The sequence below is a fragment of the Pteropus vampyrus genome, unplaced genomic scaffold (assembly GCF_000151845.1).
Source record: "Pteropus vampyrus isolate Shadow unplaced genomic scaffold, Pvam_2.0 Scaffold11, whole genome shotgun sequence".
Lineage (NCBI taxonomy): Eukaryota > Metazoa > Chordata > Mammalia > Chiroptera > Pteropodidae > Pteropus > Pteropus vampyrus.
Window position 1 is genome coordinate 5,564,579 of NW_011888792.1, and position 21,990 is coordinate 5,586,568.

Below are 21,990 nucleotides of genomic sequence, written 5' to 3' on the forward strand. Positions count from 1 at the left end.
TTTAAAGAAATAGTACAAAAAATCATCAGATTTGTATGGAAGCACAAAAGTCCCCGAATTGCCAAAGCCATCCTGAGAAAAAACAATGAGGCTGGAGGCATCACTCTGCCCGACTTCAAATTATACTACATGGTGACAATAATCAAAAGGCCCTGGTATCGGCAGAGAAACATACACACGGACCAGTGGAACAGAATCGAGAGTCCAGAAGTAAACCCATATTTATATGGGCAAATAATTTTTGACAAAAGAGCCAAAAACATGCAGTGGAGCAAGGAAAGCCTCTTCAATAAATGGTGCTGAGAAAACTGGAAAGCAACCTGAAAAAGAATGAAACTAGACTTGTTGTCTGTCACCATACACCAAAATTAACTCAAAATGGGACTATGGACCTGAATATAGACCTCAAACAAGAAAATGCATAGAGAAAAACATGGGAACTAAACTCAAGGATCTTAGTCTTAAAGAGGATTTTATGAATTTGACCTTGAAGACAAGGGATGTAAAAGGAAAAACAAATGAATGGGACTACATTACACTAAAAAGCTTCTGCACAGCCAAAGAAATCGTCAACCAGGTAAAGAGACAACCATCCGAATGGGAAAATATATTGGAAAGCAATACTTCCAATAAGGGCTTAATATCCAAAATATACAAAGAACTCATACAACTCGATAACAACAAAAAAACAAACCACCCAATCAAAAAATTGGCAGAGGATCTGAACAGATACTTCTCCCTAAAGGACATACAAATGGCCAACAGATATTTAAAAAGATGCTCAACATCGCTAGCTATTAGGGAAATGCAAATCAAAACCACAATGAAATACCATCTCAAACCTGTTAGAATAGCTATAATCAACAGGACAAGTAATTAGAAATGTTGGAGAGGATGTGGAGAAAAAAGAATCCTCATACACTGCGGGTAGAACTACAAATTGGTACAGCCACTGGAAAATGGTATGGAGGTTCCTCAAAAAACTGAGAATTGATCTAGTATATTATCCAGCAATCCCACTACTGGATATTTACCCCAAATACTTGAAAACCCATATTTGAGAAGATATTTGCACACCGATGTTCACAGCAGCATTATTCACAGTGGCCAGGACATGGAAGCAACTGAAATGTACTACAGTAGATGACCGGCTTAAGAAGCTGTGGTACATATATACAGTGGAATATTACTCAGTCATAGGAATAGATGAAATACTGCCATTTGCGACAACATGGATGGACCTCGAGATAATCATGTTAAGCAAAATAAGCCAGACAGAAAAAGTTTAAAATCACATGATATCACTTATATGTATGATATAAACCTAAAAGTAACAAAGGAACAGGAGAAACAGAGACTCATGGACATGGACAATAGACTAGTGGTTACCAGAGGGTAGGGGGAAGGGGAGCAAGGGGAGGTAGATGGGGTAAAAGTGGTTAAATATGTGGTAAGAGAAATAAATCTAATTATGGGAGGTGAACACAGTGTAAATGTATATATGTCTTACTGTTAAAATATACAGCTGAAACTTATTAGATTTCATTTATCAATGTCACTATAAAAATCAATTAATTAATTAAAAAAAGAAAAGAAAAACCAAATGGTGCTCAGCAAATTTATCCATCTTTATTCTGAACATAGTCATTGCCCCATAAAGATGTTTCAGTCAGCTACAGACCACATATACAAAGGTTGTCCTATATGATTTGAATGGACCTGAAAAATTCCTATCACCTAATGACATAGTAGCCTTCCTAACACTGTAACACAATATATTACATGTTTGTGGTTATGATGGTGTAATCAAACATACTAAGCTTTCGGTCACAAAAAGTACCATCTAGGTTTGTGTAAGTGCCTTCTATTATTTCTACAAAACAAAATCAGCTAATCTTCTATTTCTTATAACATATCCCCATCGAGTGATGCATAACTGTCCATTGCACATAGTTTTCTTAGAACAATGAAATCTCCCCAAACTGTAAAATATTACAGCAAAATGAAATAACTTTTTTCTTAGTACACTGTTATTACAGTTTTACCACAGAACAATACATTGCAGTATGGTTACTTTTTAATTTTATTTTACTAAAAGAAAGAGATATTCTTGAAAATTGTTCACTTAATTATATATCCTAAAATGCACCAAATTTGGGCTTATAGTTCATAATTATACACAGTTTTCAAAGAAATACAAATAATTTTTGTTGAATAATTTTTGCTGACTTTATTTTTTTGCTCAGTGTACAAACTTTAAGTGACTACCAAAAGTAGACTATTATATTGAATTAAAACAAATAAGGAGTATTTGTTCTCCTTAATCTCTACCCTGTCAACACTGTTAGTTTGAATAATGAGAGCAGAGTGATCAGTCATGGACTTCTTAGATGTAGATTACCTGATGAGAGAGTGGGGAAAAGGGAGATCATTTATACCCAAGAAGAACCAAAGATATTTGTATGACTAAAGGTATCTTAAAAATAAAATTATTTTTTCAAAAAAGAGATGAAGAAAATTTAAAAAGTGTTTATTTGAGCAAATATACAAAAGAAAATGGGATAATCTGAGAATGTTAAAATGCAAAACATGGGAGACAATTATTCAATGCATTTCAAGTTTAGTAGATACTCTTATGGGTCAGATACTTAACTTTTAATTTCATAGAATAAAAAATAATAATTTGGTTTATTTCTTTAGAATTGCAAAAATAGTATTTATGTATGATATTTTAAAGTAATAATTAACAGCTAACAAATTATAAAAGCAGATATCCATTTATTGGAAAAGGTAGAAAATATTGAATATTCTTAAATCATTAAAATTTCCATAGCACTGTGAATTCCAATAGGTAGTAATTTTTTTATTTTTAATATTCAAATTTAGTCTATAGTCTTGTTTGCTGATCATCTTGTTCTATTTGTAGTTTATATTATAAATTTAAAAAGTTATTTAAAATAATAACTTCTCTAAAGATGGTTATGTTCCAGAGATGAGCAACAGTATGGGCATTGAGATAAACATACACACACATACACATAAATTCACACTACCTCTGCAACAGAGTTTGGCAGTGTTTATTTAATAATACGGGCTTCTTTTACTTAAGAGTTTAAAACTGGCACTTATTTTAGTAGCATAGGTGGCAACTGAAGAAGGAATTGCTAAGGATAGTGGAGCTATAAGTTGTAATCAGATTGGGCATAATGGGGAGTCAACTGACAGAAAAAGGAAAGATTATAAAAAAGAATTTATAATTATAACTCTCTCAAAAGTAAAACTCCAGGCTCATTTGGTTTCACTGGCGAATTGTATTAATGCTTAAGAAAGAAACAGTATGTATCTTACATGAGATCATTCAAAATTTGGAGAAGGCATAGACTTCAACTAAATCTTTTATGAAATCAACATAAACATGTTCCAACACCTAAAAATTACTTCAATTTGCATAAATAAAATGTATAACTTCTTTACAAATATCAGCAAGTTTAATGTAGCAATAAAAAATCTACATATCAAAGATTAGCTTATTCCAGGAAAATTGGTTTAACATCCAATAATCAATCATTATAATTCACTGTATTATCAGATTTAATAAGAAAATGTGTAAGAAGACAACAATAGAGGTAATAAAAGTATTTGACAATATTGTAAAAAATTAATTGTGATATAATAAAGATGACATATATCTTTTTTATAGTAAGATGCAGTAAGATAAGGAGAATAGATAAAAGCATAAAAATAATTAAAATTTCCATAATTTGCAGACAAATGACTGCATAGATAAAAATTCCCAAGGGATAAGTAAGTAAATTCAGTAAGGTCATATGGCGCAAAGCTTTCATACAAAAATCAGTTTATTTGCACATAGAGGTAATAAGTGAAAATGAAGTTTAAAAATAAAAATGGCATTTGCAGTAACATTAGAAGCCATAACATGCCTAGTGATAAAATAATAAAAAGAATTGTACCTCTATATTTGAAATTACAAAGCACTTATGGAGAGATTTAAAGAATGAAATCATACAGATTAGAAGACTCAGTATTATTAAGATGTCAACTATTCCTGAATTTATTCAAAGTAATACCAATTAACCTCCAATCAAGCATTTCCTTGAAATTATCAAACTTATTCTAAAATTTATAAGAAAATGCAAAGGATCCACAATAACTAAAACCTTTGTTTTAATATATAAAATTAGATGACTTACACTACCTGCTTACAAGTCTTACTATTAATATAAAAATTATTAAGGTAGCATAATATAGCTATAAAGACAAGAAAATAAATGAAACAGAATAGAGGATCCTGAGGTAGAACAACACACATAAAGTTAACATATATTTTTTACAAAGACTGAATTAAATTCAATGGCAAACAGAAAATCTGAGTATACATATGAAAAAAATAAACAATGACATCGCTCAATATGTAAAACCTAATTTGTGGAGAATAACAAACCTAAATGTAAAATCTATTATTATGAAGTTTCCAGACACTATCTTTACCATTTGTTGGTATGCCATGATATTTTAAACAGGACACTAAAAGTACTAAACACAAAAGGTAAAGAAAATGAAAAACTCTATCATAAATTCTAAACTTTGCTAATAAAAACATTAGTTAAGAAAATGAAAAAGTAAGTCTTAGGAGTCTGTAAGTAGTGGAAGAGCTTTAGAGCAACATGGCTGTTTACTGTACCCAGACGAGTAAAACCCTGAACATTGAGGTTAAAAACTTCATTCAAAATGTCTGCACTCAAGATTGATTTGAAAGGAACAGAGATACTCTCTTTAAGAGACCCTGTGGGCTTAGCAAACGAACACAATTTTAGCAGTGTAGCTTGTATACCATAGACCTTTCCCCAAAAGTTTGCAGTTTGTCAGAACTCTGCAACCTTCATTTTACCTTAGGTGATTATAAGGAAAATAGAGAAAAGCAAACAACTGAGTTTAAATTTCCCACTATCCTTGTGAAAACAAAATTACAAATATCTTGAACATAGGTGCTGGATATGTGATTTCATGGCTGTTGCAAAATACATAGTTCCATACATATATTTTAAATATATATATAATCCATGAATTTTGTGATGAGCAAAAGACACGGTGCTTTCACAAATATTCACATTAGACTTTCCTTGGGATTTATCTGAACACATATTAATTATATAGAAAATGTTGGGTGGGGGCTATAGCCTGATCTACACACTAGTCCATACATCCCATGGATAATTCTGAGATTTGAACCACCATATTGTCTGATTATTTTCCACATTTTTTGTCTTTATTGAAATATAATAGACAATTAGTTGCTTGTATTTACACTGTATAATTCAATGAGTTTTTTTTTCAATTATACTTGGCACACAATAATATACCAGTTTCAACCGTATAGCATAGTGATCAGAGAGCCACATAACTCACAAAGTGATCATCCCACTAAATCTATTACCTCTTCGCCCTTACATATTTATTACATTATTAATCTTCCCCATGCTACACTCTACATCTCCATGTCTATTCTGCAACTATACATCTGTACCTCTTAATCCCTTTGCCGTTTTTTGTCCCTCCGAACCCCCTGCCATTTAATATCCCTCTAAATATTCTCTGTATCTATGAGTTTATTTCCACTTTTGTTGTTGTTGTTGATTTTTTCCATTTGAGGTACTTGTTGATAGGGATGTAGTTATTACTATTCTTTATTCCTGTTTTTGATACATGTTTTTTCTTCTTAAAGAAGTCCCTCCAACATTTCCTGTAATACTGGCTTGGCGATGATAAATTCCTTTAGCTTCTTTTTGTCTGAGAAGCTCTTTATCTGCCCTTCAACTCTAAATGATAGCTTTGCTGGATAAAGTATTCTTGGTTGTAAATCCTGGGTCTTCATCGTGTCAAATATTCTGTGCCAAGTCCATCTGTCCTGCATAGTTTCTTTTGAGAAATCAGCTGCCAGTCTTATGAGTGCTCCCTTGTAGGTAACTAACTTCTTTTCTCTTGCTTTTAAGCTTCTCTCTTTGTATTTAACTTTTGGCATTTTAATTATGATGTGTCTTGGTGTGGGACTCTTTGGATTCCTGGTTTTGGGGACTCTCTGAGCTTCCTGGGATTTTATGTCTATTTCTTTCATCAGGTTTGGGAAGTTTTCCATAATTATTTCTTCAAATAGTTCTTCAACATGTTGTTTTCCTTCAAGTACCCTATGACATGGATATTTTTACCCCTAATAGTGTCTCATAGGCTCCTTAAATTATTATTAGTGTCCTGGCTTCTTTTTTCTTGCCATTCTGATTGAATGTTCTTGGCTTTCCCATTCTCCATATAAGTTGTTTGAGCCTCTTAATTCACTTTGTTTATTCCATTTAATATACTTCTCATTTCAGATAATAATGTATTCTTCATTTTTGACTTGTTCCTTTTTATAATTTCCATTTCCATTTTATGTTTTTTAGCTCTTTGTTGAAGTTTTCACTGAATTCATCTACACGTCCCATAAGTTCACTGAGTATTTTTAAAACCAGTGTTTTCAACTCTGCATCTGTTAGATTGCTTGACCATTATTTCTGGATCTGTTCTATTCTCTCATATGGTTTCTGCCACTTTATCTTCCCATTTTGGCTGCCTTTCTGTGTCTTTATCTATGTGCTAAGCAGAGCTCCTAAGTCTCCCAGTCTTATTATTGTGGCTTTGTGTAGTAGGTGTCCAGTGGCACAGTCCTGAAAGGGGGTTCAGCTGCAGGCCAAATTTAGCCCCAGCTTGTGCTCCTTTGGGGCCACCTGTTAAGATTCAGCAAGCAATCCACAGATGCTGTGCTTATAGTTGCCTCAAAAGGCCACACCAGTGTGAGTCTAGGTGCTGCTCAGCAAGTGGCACCTGGCTAAGTAAGGACACACCTGTACGTGGCTTGAGTGAGGCTTCGATCTGAGGGAGGTGAAGTTTCTGGGAATCCTCTGGGCGGAGTGACCTCTGTTATCCAGTTTGATGACATCTCAGCTATGGGAGTGGAGAGGGCTCAATAGAGGAACCATGGATACTGCTGGCACTTTAGTACAGAGTGTTGCCCTGGCCCTCATTCTGACAACTCAGTGTTCCCCTGTAAGTCCATGGTGCCTCCTGCACAGCCTAATGGGCACTGGTGCTCAGAGCAAGCAGGTTCGTCACCACGAAAGTCTGTTCGCAGACACGGCCCCTTTAAGAGGCATCAACAGCTGCCAGCTGCCACTGCCGCAGCCTCTGTCTCACTCTGTCACTCAGGACTGGGCAGCCTCACGTCCTTGCCCTGTCCTACCTTCTGCTGTTGCAGGGTGATTTCTTAGATCTCTTCCTGGTTGTATGGTTTATTAATCTAGATCCCAGGTGATTTTTCCTTGCTGTTTACTCCTTGGATCTTTCATAACTTTGATTTGGTTGCCAGAGGAATAAACAGAGCTTCTATCATCTACGCCATTTTTGATATCTCTTGTCTGATTTTTTTAAAAGCAATAACTTTAAATTTGTGTTTTAGATAGGTAGAAAATGTAAACATTCCTAAAACCATACACAGATTTAAATATTCAGAATGGTGTCAATGCTGACATTAACCTCTTTCTGAAGACCATACATTTTCCATTGTGTAAAGTCACTAGGCATGTAAAATAGGTACATGAAGGTTTTTGAAATGGAAGAAGAGATAATAGGTGTCCCTGGGGAAATTGAAAAAAAGTTACTAATTTTCAATTACTTCTAGACTTTCTCTATATGTTGATAAATAAATTATTAAAAATATTGATCCCCAAAAGAGTAAGAAGAAACACAAATTGCCCATAAAATAATTTATCTTCAATTGTTAGCTATCAGGAATTAGTTCAGAAAATATTCCCTTTATGCATAACAGATGGTTTGTAAAAGTAAAAATATATATGGCATAAGTAATTTTTGCTCCTTCTATGTAGTTATATATAAAATGTCTACAAGGCATATAAATTAGTAAGCACAAACATATAGTCATCCCTTAGTATCCATGGCAGATTGGTTCCAGGACCTGCCACAAATATTAAAATCTGTGGATGCTCAAAAGTCCCTACATAAAATGATGTAGTATTTGCACATAACCTATGTGCATCCTCCCATATATTTTAAATCACCTCTAGATTACTCACAGTACCTAATATAATGTAAATGTTATATAAATAGTTGTGGAATTGTTTAGGAAACAATGACATGAAAAAAGTCTGTAATGTTCAGTATAAATGCAACCATGGTAGACCCAATTACATACTATACATCAGCAGTAACGTTAACATTTTTAAAAAATATTTCGATCTGTGGTTGGTTGAATCCATAAATACTAAACTCACGGATACAGAGCACTGACTGTATTAATATTGGACATAACAGATTTAATCAAGGCTAGAATTATCTACAAGAAGTGAATACAGAAATTTCTTTTACCAATCATTGCCTTTAAAAGCGTTCTCATCTCCATTAACTTTTCATTTAATTATTTCTATATCTGGTCTTTTTATATTGTCTTAATGTCTATTTCTACTAGAGTTACCTAAATAGAACTGAATTATTTCTGTTGCCTATTAAATAAAACCTAGAAAACTAGAAACCTTACCAAGTGTTTGAAGTCATCCATCATGTGGTTAACTCTTTTTTTCATCCTTCTCTCATACTGTCCATATATCCATAATACGTACACATTTCAGAAAAAAAGAAATGTTCAGTTCTGCTTCCAGTTAGGATGCGGATGGTTATGAAACCACCATTATGATGAGAAAGTACCAGGTAATTTATGCAATCAGAATTAAAAAAAAGAACATCAAGGAGCTAAAGACAAGGAAGATTAAGATAGAGTGCTTCAGCTTCTCTTAGGTGAGCAGAGAGCAGAGTGTTCTTTGATTTCTGAGGACACTAAGTGGACAAAGAAAACAACTTCCCCAGGAAAGAGGGAAAAAGAAGAGTAAGGAGGGATTTTGTAAGAGCAAGGAAAAATGAAACACTATTAGTGTTAGTGTCTTTGACAAAGTTTAGCTCTCAAATTCCATCAACTCTTGAGTGGAATTTTGCTAATTTTGCATTGGTGCAGAGCAGGAAAATGGAAAGGGATCTTATAGTTTTAAGGTGATTAGATCTCAAGGCCTGCTAGTGGAAGTGTCCTCATTCCACCCTGAGACATAAGAACTCAGCATAGAACTAAAACTAAAGTTGCATCTCAGCTCTGTCCCAGTTAAATTCTAGATTTTATTAAAGAGAAGAAATCCTAACTCTATCCATCAGGAAGAAAAGAGTAAACTCCTTCAATAGAAAAGGTTTTACTTGCTACTGTTATTTTATGCCAAATGTATATATTTTGCCAAAAGTATCCATGTTTTATGCCAAACATATATGCAGGAAATGTGACCCACAAAGAAAAAACAACAACAAACAAACTTAATAATAAAATATGACACACGAATTACCTAGGGAATGGTGGAAATTAAAATATATATAGTGTGTGTGAAAAATATGTAGAGAATTTTACTATAGAAATAAAAGCAAACAATGAATAAAACAGAAATTCTAGAACTAAAAATGTAACATTTCATATTAAAATAATTTTGGCATATTAGTAGATAAGGCAAAAAAGAAAAGATCAGTGACTTATATGCAAATTAATATAAATTAACTAAATTAAAGAACATAAATTTTTAAAAAGAATGGATATTCAAAAACATATAAAAAAAAGACTCAGAAAAATAAAGAGCAGTTTTTTAAAAAAGAATGGAGACTCAAAGACATATGAAAAGATAACTAGCATACATAGAATTGGATTTCCAAAAAAAAGAGAGAGAATGGAGGAAAAAAGCATTTAAAACCATAATGTCTGAGTATTTTCTGAAATTAATGAATGATATTTACTCACAGATCCAAGTCAGCAAAACCCAAGCAAGAACATCACAGTAAAAACTGTTGAAAACCAAAGATAATCAGAATATCTTAAGAACATCTAGAAACAAAAATAACACATCATAATTAAAGATACAATAATAAAAACGATGACCAACTTTTTGTTAGAAACAATAAAAACCAAAAGATGATGGAAGGATATCTTCAAAGTCTGAAAAAAAAAAGAGAACAAGAAAAAAATAATAACCTCTATTCTCCAGCCAGAGTAAAAGAAAACTCTTTAAAGATGGAATAATGACACAGGCATTTTTGTTTAAAAATTGCAGACTGGTAACACAAAAAAAAAATGATAAAAGAAGTTCTTCAGGTTAAAGGAAGATAATAACAGGTTGAAGTACAAATTTACACTTCAATAGAGAAAAAAAGAATATTAAAGAGGGTAAAAGTGTGAACCAATTTAAAAAACATTTGAAAATATGTTGTAAAGTTTACTGACTGTTGAAAACAACAAATACCAATGTTTCGTGGAATTTATAATTTAGAAGAAAAAATAAATCTAAAAAGCCAAAAGCGAAGTTATTTGATTAACTAAAAAGAATGAAAGGATAAGCAAACAATAATCGAGAAAGGAAGAAAATATGATACAGAAAACAAATTACATAAGAGTAGACCTAAACTCAATCATATCAGTAAAATATTAAAAAATCATGGCATACAACAAGGAAATAAGACTACAAAAAGTGTTCATAAGATCTGAACACGCATTTCACAAAAGAAATACTTTAACAAAATCATTAGTAACGATAAACTTCTTATATAGAATGACTATGATGAAAAAGAATTATAAAATCAAATGTTGACAAGGATACAGTGCAAATGGAATGTTTCACATTGCTTTTCAGCTTATAAAATCGTACACAATAAATTTATAAAACTGTAGTGTGCTCTAATTAAGTTTAAACTTACACATATACTTTGACCTAGCAACTTTATTAATTGGTATATATGCAAGAGAAATAAATGCATGAGTTTATAAAACAAACAAAATACTTCACAAGAATGTTCATTTCATCTGTATTCATAATTTCCCATACTTGAATATAGCCTAATGCAAATGTCCATTAACAGTAGAACATATAAAATGGAATATCACTTAGCAATAGAGAACAGCAAATTACAGATGCACTGAGCAAAATGTGTGAATCTTAAGAACACTGTGTTGTTCAAAAAAAGCCAGACATAAAAGAGAACACACTGTTTATGTATGGATATGTAGATATCCTTATAAAGTTTAAGAATATGCAGAATTTACCTACAGTGAAAGGTCTACAGCAAAGTCAAAATATAATTGGTGGGGTGATTGGAAATAGGCACAGAGTATTGTCTGTGGTAACAGAAATGTTTTATATATTCACCTACTGTTTTACATGAGTCTCTATAAAAACAAATCAAGCTATATACTTAAAATTCAAAAACAATTATAAAATAAGTTAGCCAAGAAAATATTTCTTGTGAATATTCATTATATTTTATATATATATATATATCATTTTTCAATTTTCCTTCTACCTCATCCTCCACTTCCCTGCCATATTTATCACTTGATCTCATAACCATCACTCAAAGTCTAGATATCTTTTATACATTGTCTCCTGTCATTTTCCCCATTAAGATTCTCTCGTAACAAGTTGCCTCATTTTAACAACTTCAACATAACTTCCAATTCTCTTTTATTGCTTTTTGTTCTTCATAGCTCTTATCATCTTTAATTTATTATTTAATATGTGCATTTAACAATTTTAATTGTTAGTCTTTCCCAATAGGACATAATTTCTATAAGTAAAGCATTTTTTTTTGTTTTCTTGATGACTATATTTCCAATGCCTAGAACAGAACCTTATCAATAATAGATATTTAATTTTTATTGCATGAATAAATGATCCATGATATAAACTTTGCTGAATACCATAATGAATGTTAGAAATAGGTATACAGTTGCCAGATAAAACACAGCACAAACACTTAAATTCTAATTTCGGCTAAAACAGAATACATTTTTAGTGTAAGTATAAGACATAGTTATATTTTTAAAAATGTGTTTATTTGAATTTCAAATTTAACTGGATATTCTGTATTTTGTTTGCTATATGTGACAACTCTAAATAGGTAACATTGCTGAAATATGTAGCTTGTTTTTCAACATCGAGGGTTCTTATGAGTGAAATTAATTGTACTCAAAATATGTGAATTGCATGAAATAGATAAGACTTTTTTCTCTGCATGACAGAGTATAAGGATCTAGTGAATCAAGTAATTTTTTTAAAAATTCCAATGATTAGGCATTTTCTATAAATTTTAATTAAAAATCCAAAACAACGGAGAACTAGGACTTCATGAAGTCCTACCAAATAGCGAGTTGTTTAACTATACTTTCCCACATACACACAAAAGTTTGTATGTGTTGCAAAATTTGGTCAGAGAATTTTTCTTGTAAATCCGAAAGCAAGACTGGAAAATCCATAATCTTTACCTGTATCTAATCATTTCTGTCAATCTTAGCTACTAGAAAAATCTAATGGCTTTGTCTGACCAAATTATTTTGGGTCATTTTACAATGAAAAAAGATCACTGGTGATCACTATCAGGTGGTGGAAAAGAATGTATTAAATTTTATAACATTCAATTATACTGTATAATATATAAAACGTATTTAAGTTCAGAATTTGTTTTACCAAATTTGGAAGAAACATCACATTGGTCACAGATAAAGTATCATTCCATATATTTATCTTCTTAATTTAAGAAATAAATGTCTGTTGACTTGATCAAATTTTGTTTCACAGTGTATAGCAAAAGTAAAACAATAATTTCTATACAATGCAAACTCATATAGATCTTATAAGTTGAGAGTGGAACAGTAATGAAATATGCTTCTTGGGACTATTTTAATTTAATTTTTAAAATGTACTTCTGCTTATAGTCAAATGGAAAAGTACATTAAAAATGCATTTTCATCTATCTAGACCTTTTTTTTCATACTCCTGAATAGAAGCCCCAAAGCAAAAATGTTTGTAAAACACAAGAAGTTAAGTAGCTATATGCTTTCAAGCTTATCAACTATTTGGCTGTAGGTATAAAGGTAAGACATTTCATTCTTTTAAATTAATTCACAATGTTGAACATTCAGTACTATCCTAAGGCTAAATTTTGAATGTGGAGTAATTTGGAATATATTTTTTTATCCATTTTTACATCTTACATTTGGCTTATATCTAGACTTAGCTCTTCAAATGCCCAAAACACCTCATTGTTATATATTGTGTATGCTATAGTTTTGCAATGCCATGTATTAAAAAATAAGAGAAGACCATCAATAAATAATGAAATGAGGTATTAACTTGATGAAGAATTAGCATGTAAAAAGAAATAGAGTAAATAAATATGAAGCACAATATTGGATTAAATGCTCTCTAAACTGATTTATGAATTTAATATAGCCAATACAAAATAACAAAGCACAAGGAAACAAATGGTATTACAAAACCAAATTATCACTGATTTTAATGTCACATACAAGATACATTTCTATCTATAAAATATGTAATTTAGTTCAGTAGTCCATTAGTATGAACTACAAGGTAAAGTTCACCAAGATCAACATAAGCTCAACAACTCTGGTTGATAGAAAATTATCAGCTCAGAATTCTAAACTCTCATATATTTTTCATTCTCATAGTCTATAAATTAGAGCTATCCAGTCCATAGGATTTATTATAAATGGGAAGTCTCTTACTACATACTTGATTATTTTTTGATCACTTGAAAATTAAAGTATCAAAATCATACAATATTATATCAGTTTCCTAAACTAAATAGTAAACTAATAGTAAATATAGAACAAATGAAACTAAACATTGACATATAGAGGTTAAATCAAATTTATCAATATATCAAATGGTCCTATAATTCTTTAGGTTCCAAGAGCATGCTAGTTAATTCAACCAGTTCAATTAGAAAGAAAATCAGCTAGTAAAATAAAGGAAATAATGTATTACAAACAGAAACATCATAATGGGAAAAAGATGACTTTGAATTTGTCCTTAGGAAGCGCTTATATTTAAAAAGAACATGTTGGTATAATGTGGTCTTTTGTTGATTCTAATGCTGTAATTTTATTCTGTAACTTCCATACAGGTAATTACAAAGCAGTTTATGATTATTAGATATTTATAATCCTTCAATAATATTTTGTAATCTCTTGCTTTTTCACGCCAAGATAACTGCTTCACAGCTCAGTAGAATTTTTAATCACTTCCCCATAATAACAAAACAATTTGAACACACTAGATAATATTACCTAAAGAGAGGGACCTAGAGTCACGAATGATAAAAACATAATTTCAATCCTTTAAATGACTGTGTTTCAATCATCTTTCTTAGTCTTAGTTATATCCATTCTTATTTTAGCTTTCATTTTTAAAGGGCCACTCAACCTTAAAAATCACACTGTATTCCATTATTTATTGCCTTAGACATTCAAAAGCACATATTCGATGTGTGCTTAGTACTAAATATTTTAGAAGGTGATACAGGAAAAATTAAAAGGAAGGAAGATATAATTACAAACTTCAATGAGTTTACATCTTAAGAGTGCTGTACAACCTAAAACCAGGGAAATACCTTAAGGGCTAAAAAATATTATTTATCTATCTATCTGTATGCATATATTGTCATAAAATACATTGTTAGTGGGGTATAAATTGATACAATCATTCTGAAAACATATGCCATGAAACTTAAATACTTTTATATCCTTGGCTTATAAACGGTCTTTCTATGAAACTATTCAAAATCAGATTTGCAGCAAAAATGTATGAACAAAAAATACTTATCATAGCTTTATTTAATTAAAAAAAAAAAGAATCAGCCTAGAACTACATGAAAAAAATATGGACAAATCAAATGACTTTAAGGAAAAAAAGCAATAAATATGAAAATACATATTTTTATACCATTTATAGGCAAATTATATATAGGCAAAACTAATCTATAGTAATAGAAGTCAGAATAATGGTTTTTATTTGTGGGGGAAGAAATTGACTGGAAGGAGCAAGAACAAGATTTTAGGTGCAAAACTGTACTATACTTGATCTGTTTGGTCATTACCCAAATGTTTGCAAATATAAAAATTCATTGAACTGACACTTAAGATTTGTGCATTTTAGCACTGTTCATAATAATTAAGATGTGGAAACAACCTAGATATCCGCTGAAAGATAAATGGATTTTAAAAATATGGTATATACATACAATGAATATTATGTAGTTTAAAAAAGGAAATTCTGCAATACGCAACAACATAAATAAGCCTTGAGGACATTTTGCTATATGAAATAAGCCAGTCACAGAAGGCCAAATACCGCATAATTCAAATCTATATAAAGTATCTAAAATAGTTGAACTCATAGAAGCAAAACATAGGATTGTGGGGTTACCAGGGCTTAGGAGACAGTGAAATGAGGGGTTGATAATAAATGAGTAAGAAACTTGAGTTATGCAAGATGAATAGGTTCTAGAAATATGCTGTATAACACTGTGCCTGTAGATAACAATACTGTATTATACACTTATTAGTTGATTTATTGAGAAGGTAGATCTCATGTTAAGTGTTTTCGCCACAATAAAATAAAAAATGTACATTTTAGTGCATTAATATTGTTTCCTAATTTAAAATTTTTAAACTAAATATCAACTCGAAGTTTGGAAACACATACTTGAGTAGACTCATTTTTCATATCACTGCCTTCTTCATTTACTAATACAATAATGTCACAAAAATACAGGTTGATAAAATGTTCTTGATGTATGATTAATTCTAGATACTGAATAATTTTTGTTTAAAAACAGGATGCATATTAAACATCATATTGGATTACATCATTAAAATATACGAATAAAGTAACTTGGAATTACAAAATTTAAATTGCTTTCATTCTGAAAGCCACTGGGTATAGAAAAAATTAAGACTGAAAGCTAATGAGTCTTCTGTAGAGTATATATTTTAAATTGCATTTGAAGGAAGTGAGATATATACTATGTGGGGGGTAAAAAGACAGTAGCATGTAGAAGTAAAAGCAATCTGTGTAAAATGCAGTAAAAATGATATAGAATGTCTGTTTCACATATGTGTTTGAAGGGATTTATTTTTATATCAAAAGATAATAGCAAGCTACTATTGAGTCTTAGGGGAAAATATCCAAAGAGCATCATTTCAATATTTATTTCCTCTCTCCCTCCCTCCCTTCCACCTACTCTCCTTCCTTGTCACCCTACTTACCTACCTCCCTTGCTTTCTACTTTTCTTCCATCCATCTTTCCTTTTTTTTTCCTCCCTCTCTCCCTCCCTTCCACCTTCCCCTGTCTACTTTTCTTCCTCCTTTCCTCCCCTTTTCTCTTTCTGTCTCTTTGGCTTTCTAAATCTCAGGGAAGGTAATAGTATCTAAGTGTTTCTGTCTCAACAAACTATGTCTCTAGGTGAGAGAAATCAAATAGTATTATTCATATAAAATATTATGTTTATTATACTTCAATTACCTGTGATTCATGGTTTATTTTGAGGCCAAATATATAATATAGTCACATATTAAATTTAATTCTATATTTTTTCTCCAATGGAAAAAATCAATGAAAACCTCCTCAGAAAATTTATAATTTTTTTAAACAGTTGTTTTATCATTTACATTTCACCAAAGGTTAAATAATCACAAAAAAGGCTTTTAGAAACTTGCTAGAGAATTTAAATACCTATGAATATACCTAAGAAATACTCGAAAAATTGTGATTTTATGTGTTTGTGTGTGTGTGATCAAATCTATATATACATATATATATTTGGATACATTTATATCCACATATTAGAGGAAATATACCAAATAATTATCCAAGGTTACACCAGAAAGGGTGCAACTAGGAATGAGAATCTCATTTTAAAATATAATTTTGTATGTTGGCCTACAAAAAGATTGGATAAGGCCACTCACATTATAAACAGCAACCTGCTTTACTTTACCAATTAAAATGTTAATGTTATTCAAAAATATTCTCATAGAAATATCTATAATAATATTTGACCAAATAACTGTACACCCTGTGGCCCAGTCAAATTGACAAATAAATTAACTAAAACACTAGTCAGAAAGAGAAAATGTAAGAGCAACCTATCTATTTTGCTCTGAAATCTTGTGGAAATGAAAGAAAGAAGGCAGCAGTAAGGCAAAGAGTGCAGATGCTACAGTCCATATTTCTACATCTTAGAAATGTAATTTGAGGGATCTTTAGAAATATCCAGACTATGATTATTGAAATTGAGTGTATTACTAAAATAAACTAAAAAATCACATGGTCATCACCATGTAAACAGAAAAAAACATATGACATAATCCAATATTCTTTCATAAGAGAAATATTCAACAAACTAAGAATAAAATGCTCATCCTGATAAATAACATCTATGAAATGTTCAAAATTAACATTATATTTAATGGCTAAAGGCTAATAGCTTTCCTCCTAAGATCAGGGCATCTGGTTCTTGCTATCACTATTCAACATTGTACTGGAATTTATAGCTAGAGCAAGTTGGCAAAAAATAATAAGTTAGGCAGTAATAAATTAGGCAAGAAATAAATAAATGGATAGTTGGAGGGCTGCATAGGAAGAGAGATCAAGCAATATAAAAAAAAAATTTTTCAGAAATCCTTGTTCCAAATCCCATAGTTTTAGGATAATCATAAGTGTCTTAGTATGTTCAGGCTGCTTTAACAAAATAACACAGACTGGGTAGTTTATAAACAACAGAAATTGATTTCTCACAGTTTAGGAGGCTAGAAACCCGATATCAGGGTGTCAGCATCATTGGATAATAATCCTCTTCCATGTCATAGACATCTTACATTAACACAGGGCAGAAGAGGTTCAAGGGAGCACTCAGAGGCCTCTTTTATAAGGGCATTAATTCTATTCCTGAGGGCTCTGCCCTCATGATCTAATCACTTCCTAAAGGCTCTACTTCCTAATATTACCACCTCAGAGGTTAGGTTTTAACATATAAATTAGAGGGGTTCACATTCAGACAATTAAAAGAAGTACTACCCATTTTTTCAAAAGGCAGCCTAGACCTCTAGCTTATCTAGAAAGTATTTTCAGATAGTTATCACCATGAGCATTTAAAAATTAGTGCCAGTTAAATTGCTTCTCAGTCTTTTGGCTAAAAGATCAAGGGTAAAGATTATTGCCAGTACATGTTTTATATTATGAGCATTATGCACGTTTAATAAGTACATATACATAGGCATCAACTCATCGACAGATAAATTGGGATATGGGTTTTCATCTGCCAACCCAAGTAAAAATTAACCAAGACAGATGATGCTTCCAAGAGAATATCAACCCACACAAAAGATAATGAAATATCAAGGAATGCAATCAGCATGCAGAAAGAAATGATAAAGTAAAAGAACAAGAAAAAAAAATGAATGAATAAGGTCATCTGGACAGGAATTCAAAATAAGTCTAAAATATGTTCAAAGGAAAAAAAGAGTTAAAATACCTAACTAGCTCACAGCAAGCTTTGGAGGGCAACTAAGAAGGCCCATGCTTTTGCTGGCCCTCATCCTCACTTGTCTCTCAAGCCAAAGGGGGTCCAAATCCCTATAACAATGAAGGTCTCCCTGGTGACAGTGCTAGAACTCCAGCAGACAAAGGCATAATCATTTCTTCTGAGGCTATGACCACCCCTACCACGCATTCTTCAGAATCACCCTCTAGTAGTCACTGTTGGGAACCGCTGACTCTGCAGTGTACAACTTAGTTGTTTTACTACTTCCGTTAAGACAGATGGCTGGTTTTCTTGATACCAACTCCCTTCTAACACCAATTCTTTCTATCTGCAAATTCTAGGGGCCAAAATATCTGTCTACGTGTGTGTGTGTGTGTGTGTGTGTGTGTGTGTGTGTGTGTGTGTGTGTGTGTGTGTGTGTGTGTGTGTGTGTGTGTGTGTGTGTGTGTGTGTGTGTTTTACTTTATCTTTCTAAGAATAACATCTTTTGAGACTTTTTTTTTTGCTGTTTCTATTTATGATGATGTATATTTTATAGCGTGTCTCATCTAGCCTCACGTGACTCTAGGAAGATCTGTGAGGCACTAATCATTTTGGAATGTGTAGCATCTTAAAACAGATTAAAGAGGACGTAGTAAGTATATACATGTGCAAAAACACTTGGGAAAGAGAAGTAAAGGTAAAAGAAAGAAAAACTAATACCTGTCAATATAAGACCGAGAAGAAAGAATAGGAACCATATAGTAAAATGAACATAATAGCAGACCAGAAAATGAAATATAGTTAATAAACATGTACACAGGATTGTGGTCTTTGAAAAGTAACAAACATGTACACAGGATTGTGGTCTTTGATTCTGATCTTAACACAGGAGAATGAATCAAAATGAAATAAAATTTTCCAACAAGAAAGTACATAAAACTATTCTTATTGATTTGATTCCAATATTATAAGCTACAACAAATTGCTAGATTGAAATTGGGAAATAGATTATTAATATATGACATTACTTAAAGAAGATCTGAACATTGACTATAACAAAATAATAAGAAAAGTGAACACCACTTAGAAAAACAAAACACAACTCCTTCATGTACACGCATGGCCTTAGCTGAATTTTAAGAGGCTGTACAGAGAAGCTTACTCCAAGGACAAATTCCGAGAGATAAAAGCTCATTTCTCTTATATACTGAAATTACCTTCTAAAACAGCATGCATTATCAATTGATATTGATTGTAAATTGGGATAAACAAGAATAATTTATAAAGAGAGCATAGTTCCAGGAACTGTACTTAATGTTATTCTCTTAAATGAAGTCACAGGTGTTTTAAAGCTATTTTTCTTAAAGTAATTGTCTTTCCAGTAGAATGAGTTATATCAGTTATTGACTTTACTTTTGGCATTCATCAACTATTCTTATGGGCTAAAACTTTTATTTTTTACATTCCATAGAATAAACATAAATGTGGCTTTATATTATGTCACACATAATTTTTCTGTGGATGGAAAACAGTGAATCAGACACTTCGAGCCATATTCTTATACTTAAAACAGGTCATACAACTTTCCTTTTGACTCGACTTCATGATCAACTCATATTATTTTTTGTGAAATTCTTCTTAATATTTGCCATAATACATAGTTTTGTATACAATGTATCTAAAAGTGATAACGTTTATAGCTTTATAGATACCTATCAGGAAACAACACAAAAAAGGTGAATACTGGAAAAAAAAGACTCAAATATTTTAATGTTCTTTTAGGTGAAAATTAGTTCAACTCTTTCCTTCAGGTAGAAGATAGTAATTATCATCACCCAAGTTTCTTAAGAGAAAATGTCTTTGCACACCAAAAGCATTTATCAACGAATTTGAATTCCTAGGATTTAGATATTTTCTAAAACACCTCTTTTGTTCTGTGATTCCTAAACATATTACAGATCCATAAGATCTGAGGATGAGCTTTCTTAATCAACTCTAATATTATCAAAAGAAAATTCATCAATGATCAAATACATCATCACATTATACTGCTTTAAAACACTCATAACTTACATGGATAATTTTTGTCCAGGGATAATCAATGAAGAAGTCACTCATAAAAATGCTATTAGTTGACAAATTTTTCCATTAGGATACAGATTACATCTGATCAATTTTAGATTGGTATAATATTTTGCAAAAAAAAATAATTCTAGACTATGTTCCTTAGTCATATTAGTAGTATAGAAGTATGATGACCTTCTAAAAGTTTTACTGTGCATAATTTACAGAGGTAGAAAATCTTAAAATAGCCTTTTAGATTATCTCCCTGCTTTCATGCCTTTCCACTTTCTGATATCCTTTTAAATGTCAAGAAATTCTCCTTCTGAAGTTTTTAGCTTGTCAGTTGCCATCCTTGAAAACATTTTACACCACATCATTTTACCTCATAATCATTTCTTCTTGTGGAATTCCATCCACCAGCTCTGTCACTATCATCAACATCACTGTTTTCACTTCAATAAAAATCATCTTTATTCTTTGATATCCAAAATAAACATATCTTCCAATTCATAAATTTCTTTAAAATCTTCAGTCCTATCACTAAAAAATTAATGCTTTGCTTATTTTGTTTCCATAGCACTTTCTACATGTTGTAAATATGTATTAAATAATTTATCATGAATTACTACTTATTCAGGTGTTCATTTCTCTGATTTTACAGCAAAAACAATTAATAGTATTACTCTATTTGATTAATAGTTTTACCAACAATATGTAGCACACTACCTTTGCTAAGTTTTAATGAACGTTGTAATAGGGAATGGAACGAAATTGAATTGAATATAACATAGAAGAGGGAACCTATGTAAACACTACCTCTTTTCATATAGTCACAAATCTACTTTCTCTCTTGACAACATCAAAACTAAATGTGGCTCTGAACTATAATCAATTTTTTTCTTTCAATACCAAGTGATATTACCAATTATTTAATAAATTTTAGATACTTATTTTAAGGTTTATTAAGTAGAGCACAAATTCTTGCTAAGGAAATAGTTATAAATCAATTTCCAATGTTTGAAACTTTTATGCAAATTGCTTAGAAAACAACAAATATGCAAGATGTATTACATTTTGTAGAATTTAAATAGACATGTGCACTGAGAATGATTTAAAATATTCATGAAGAAAATATAACTTTATAATATTCTTCAATGAGCAGAAACTTAAGCTAGCACATTGAGAAAAGGTTTTAGAGCCAGTTAGCTTCAACTATTACACTCTATTTAGTTCCGTTCTCATTCTATATTTATTCTATAAAGTAAGTATAAAATATCTAAGTTTAAAACATAAGTGTGGAATCTTAGCAAAGTCATTGGAAGAGTATAAATATGTAAATTTTCAAGATATGCAGCGTTGGCAATGTATATAAACTACAAAAATGATACTATGTTTCAAACAAAGAATATATTTCAAGAAGGATATAAGTTCTTATTGAGTGTTCATATAGAATATAG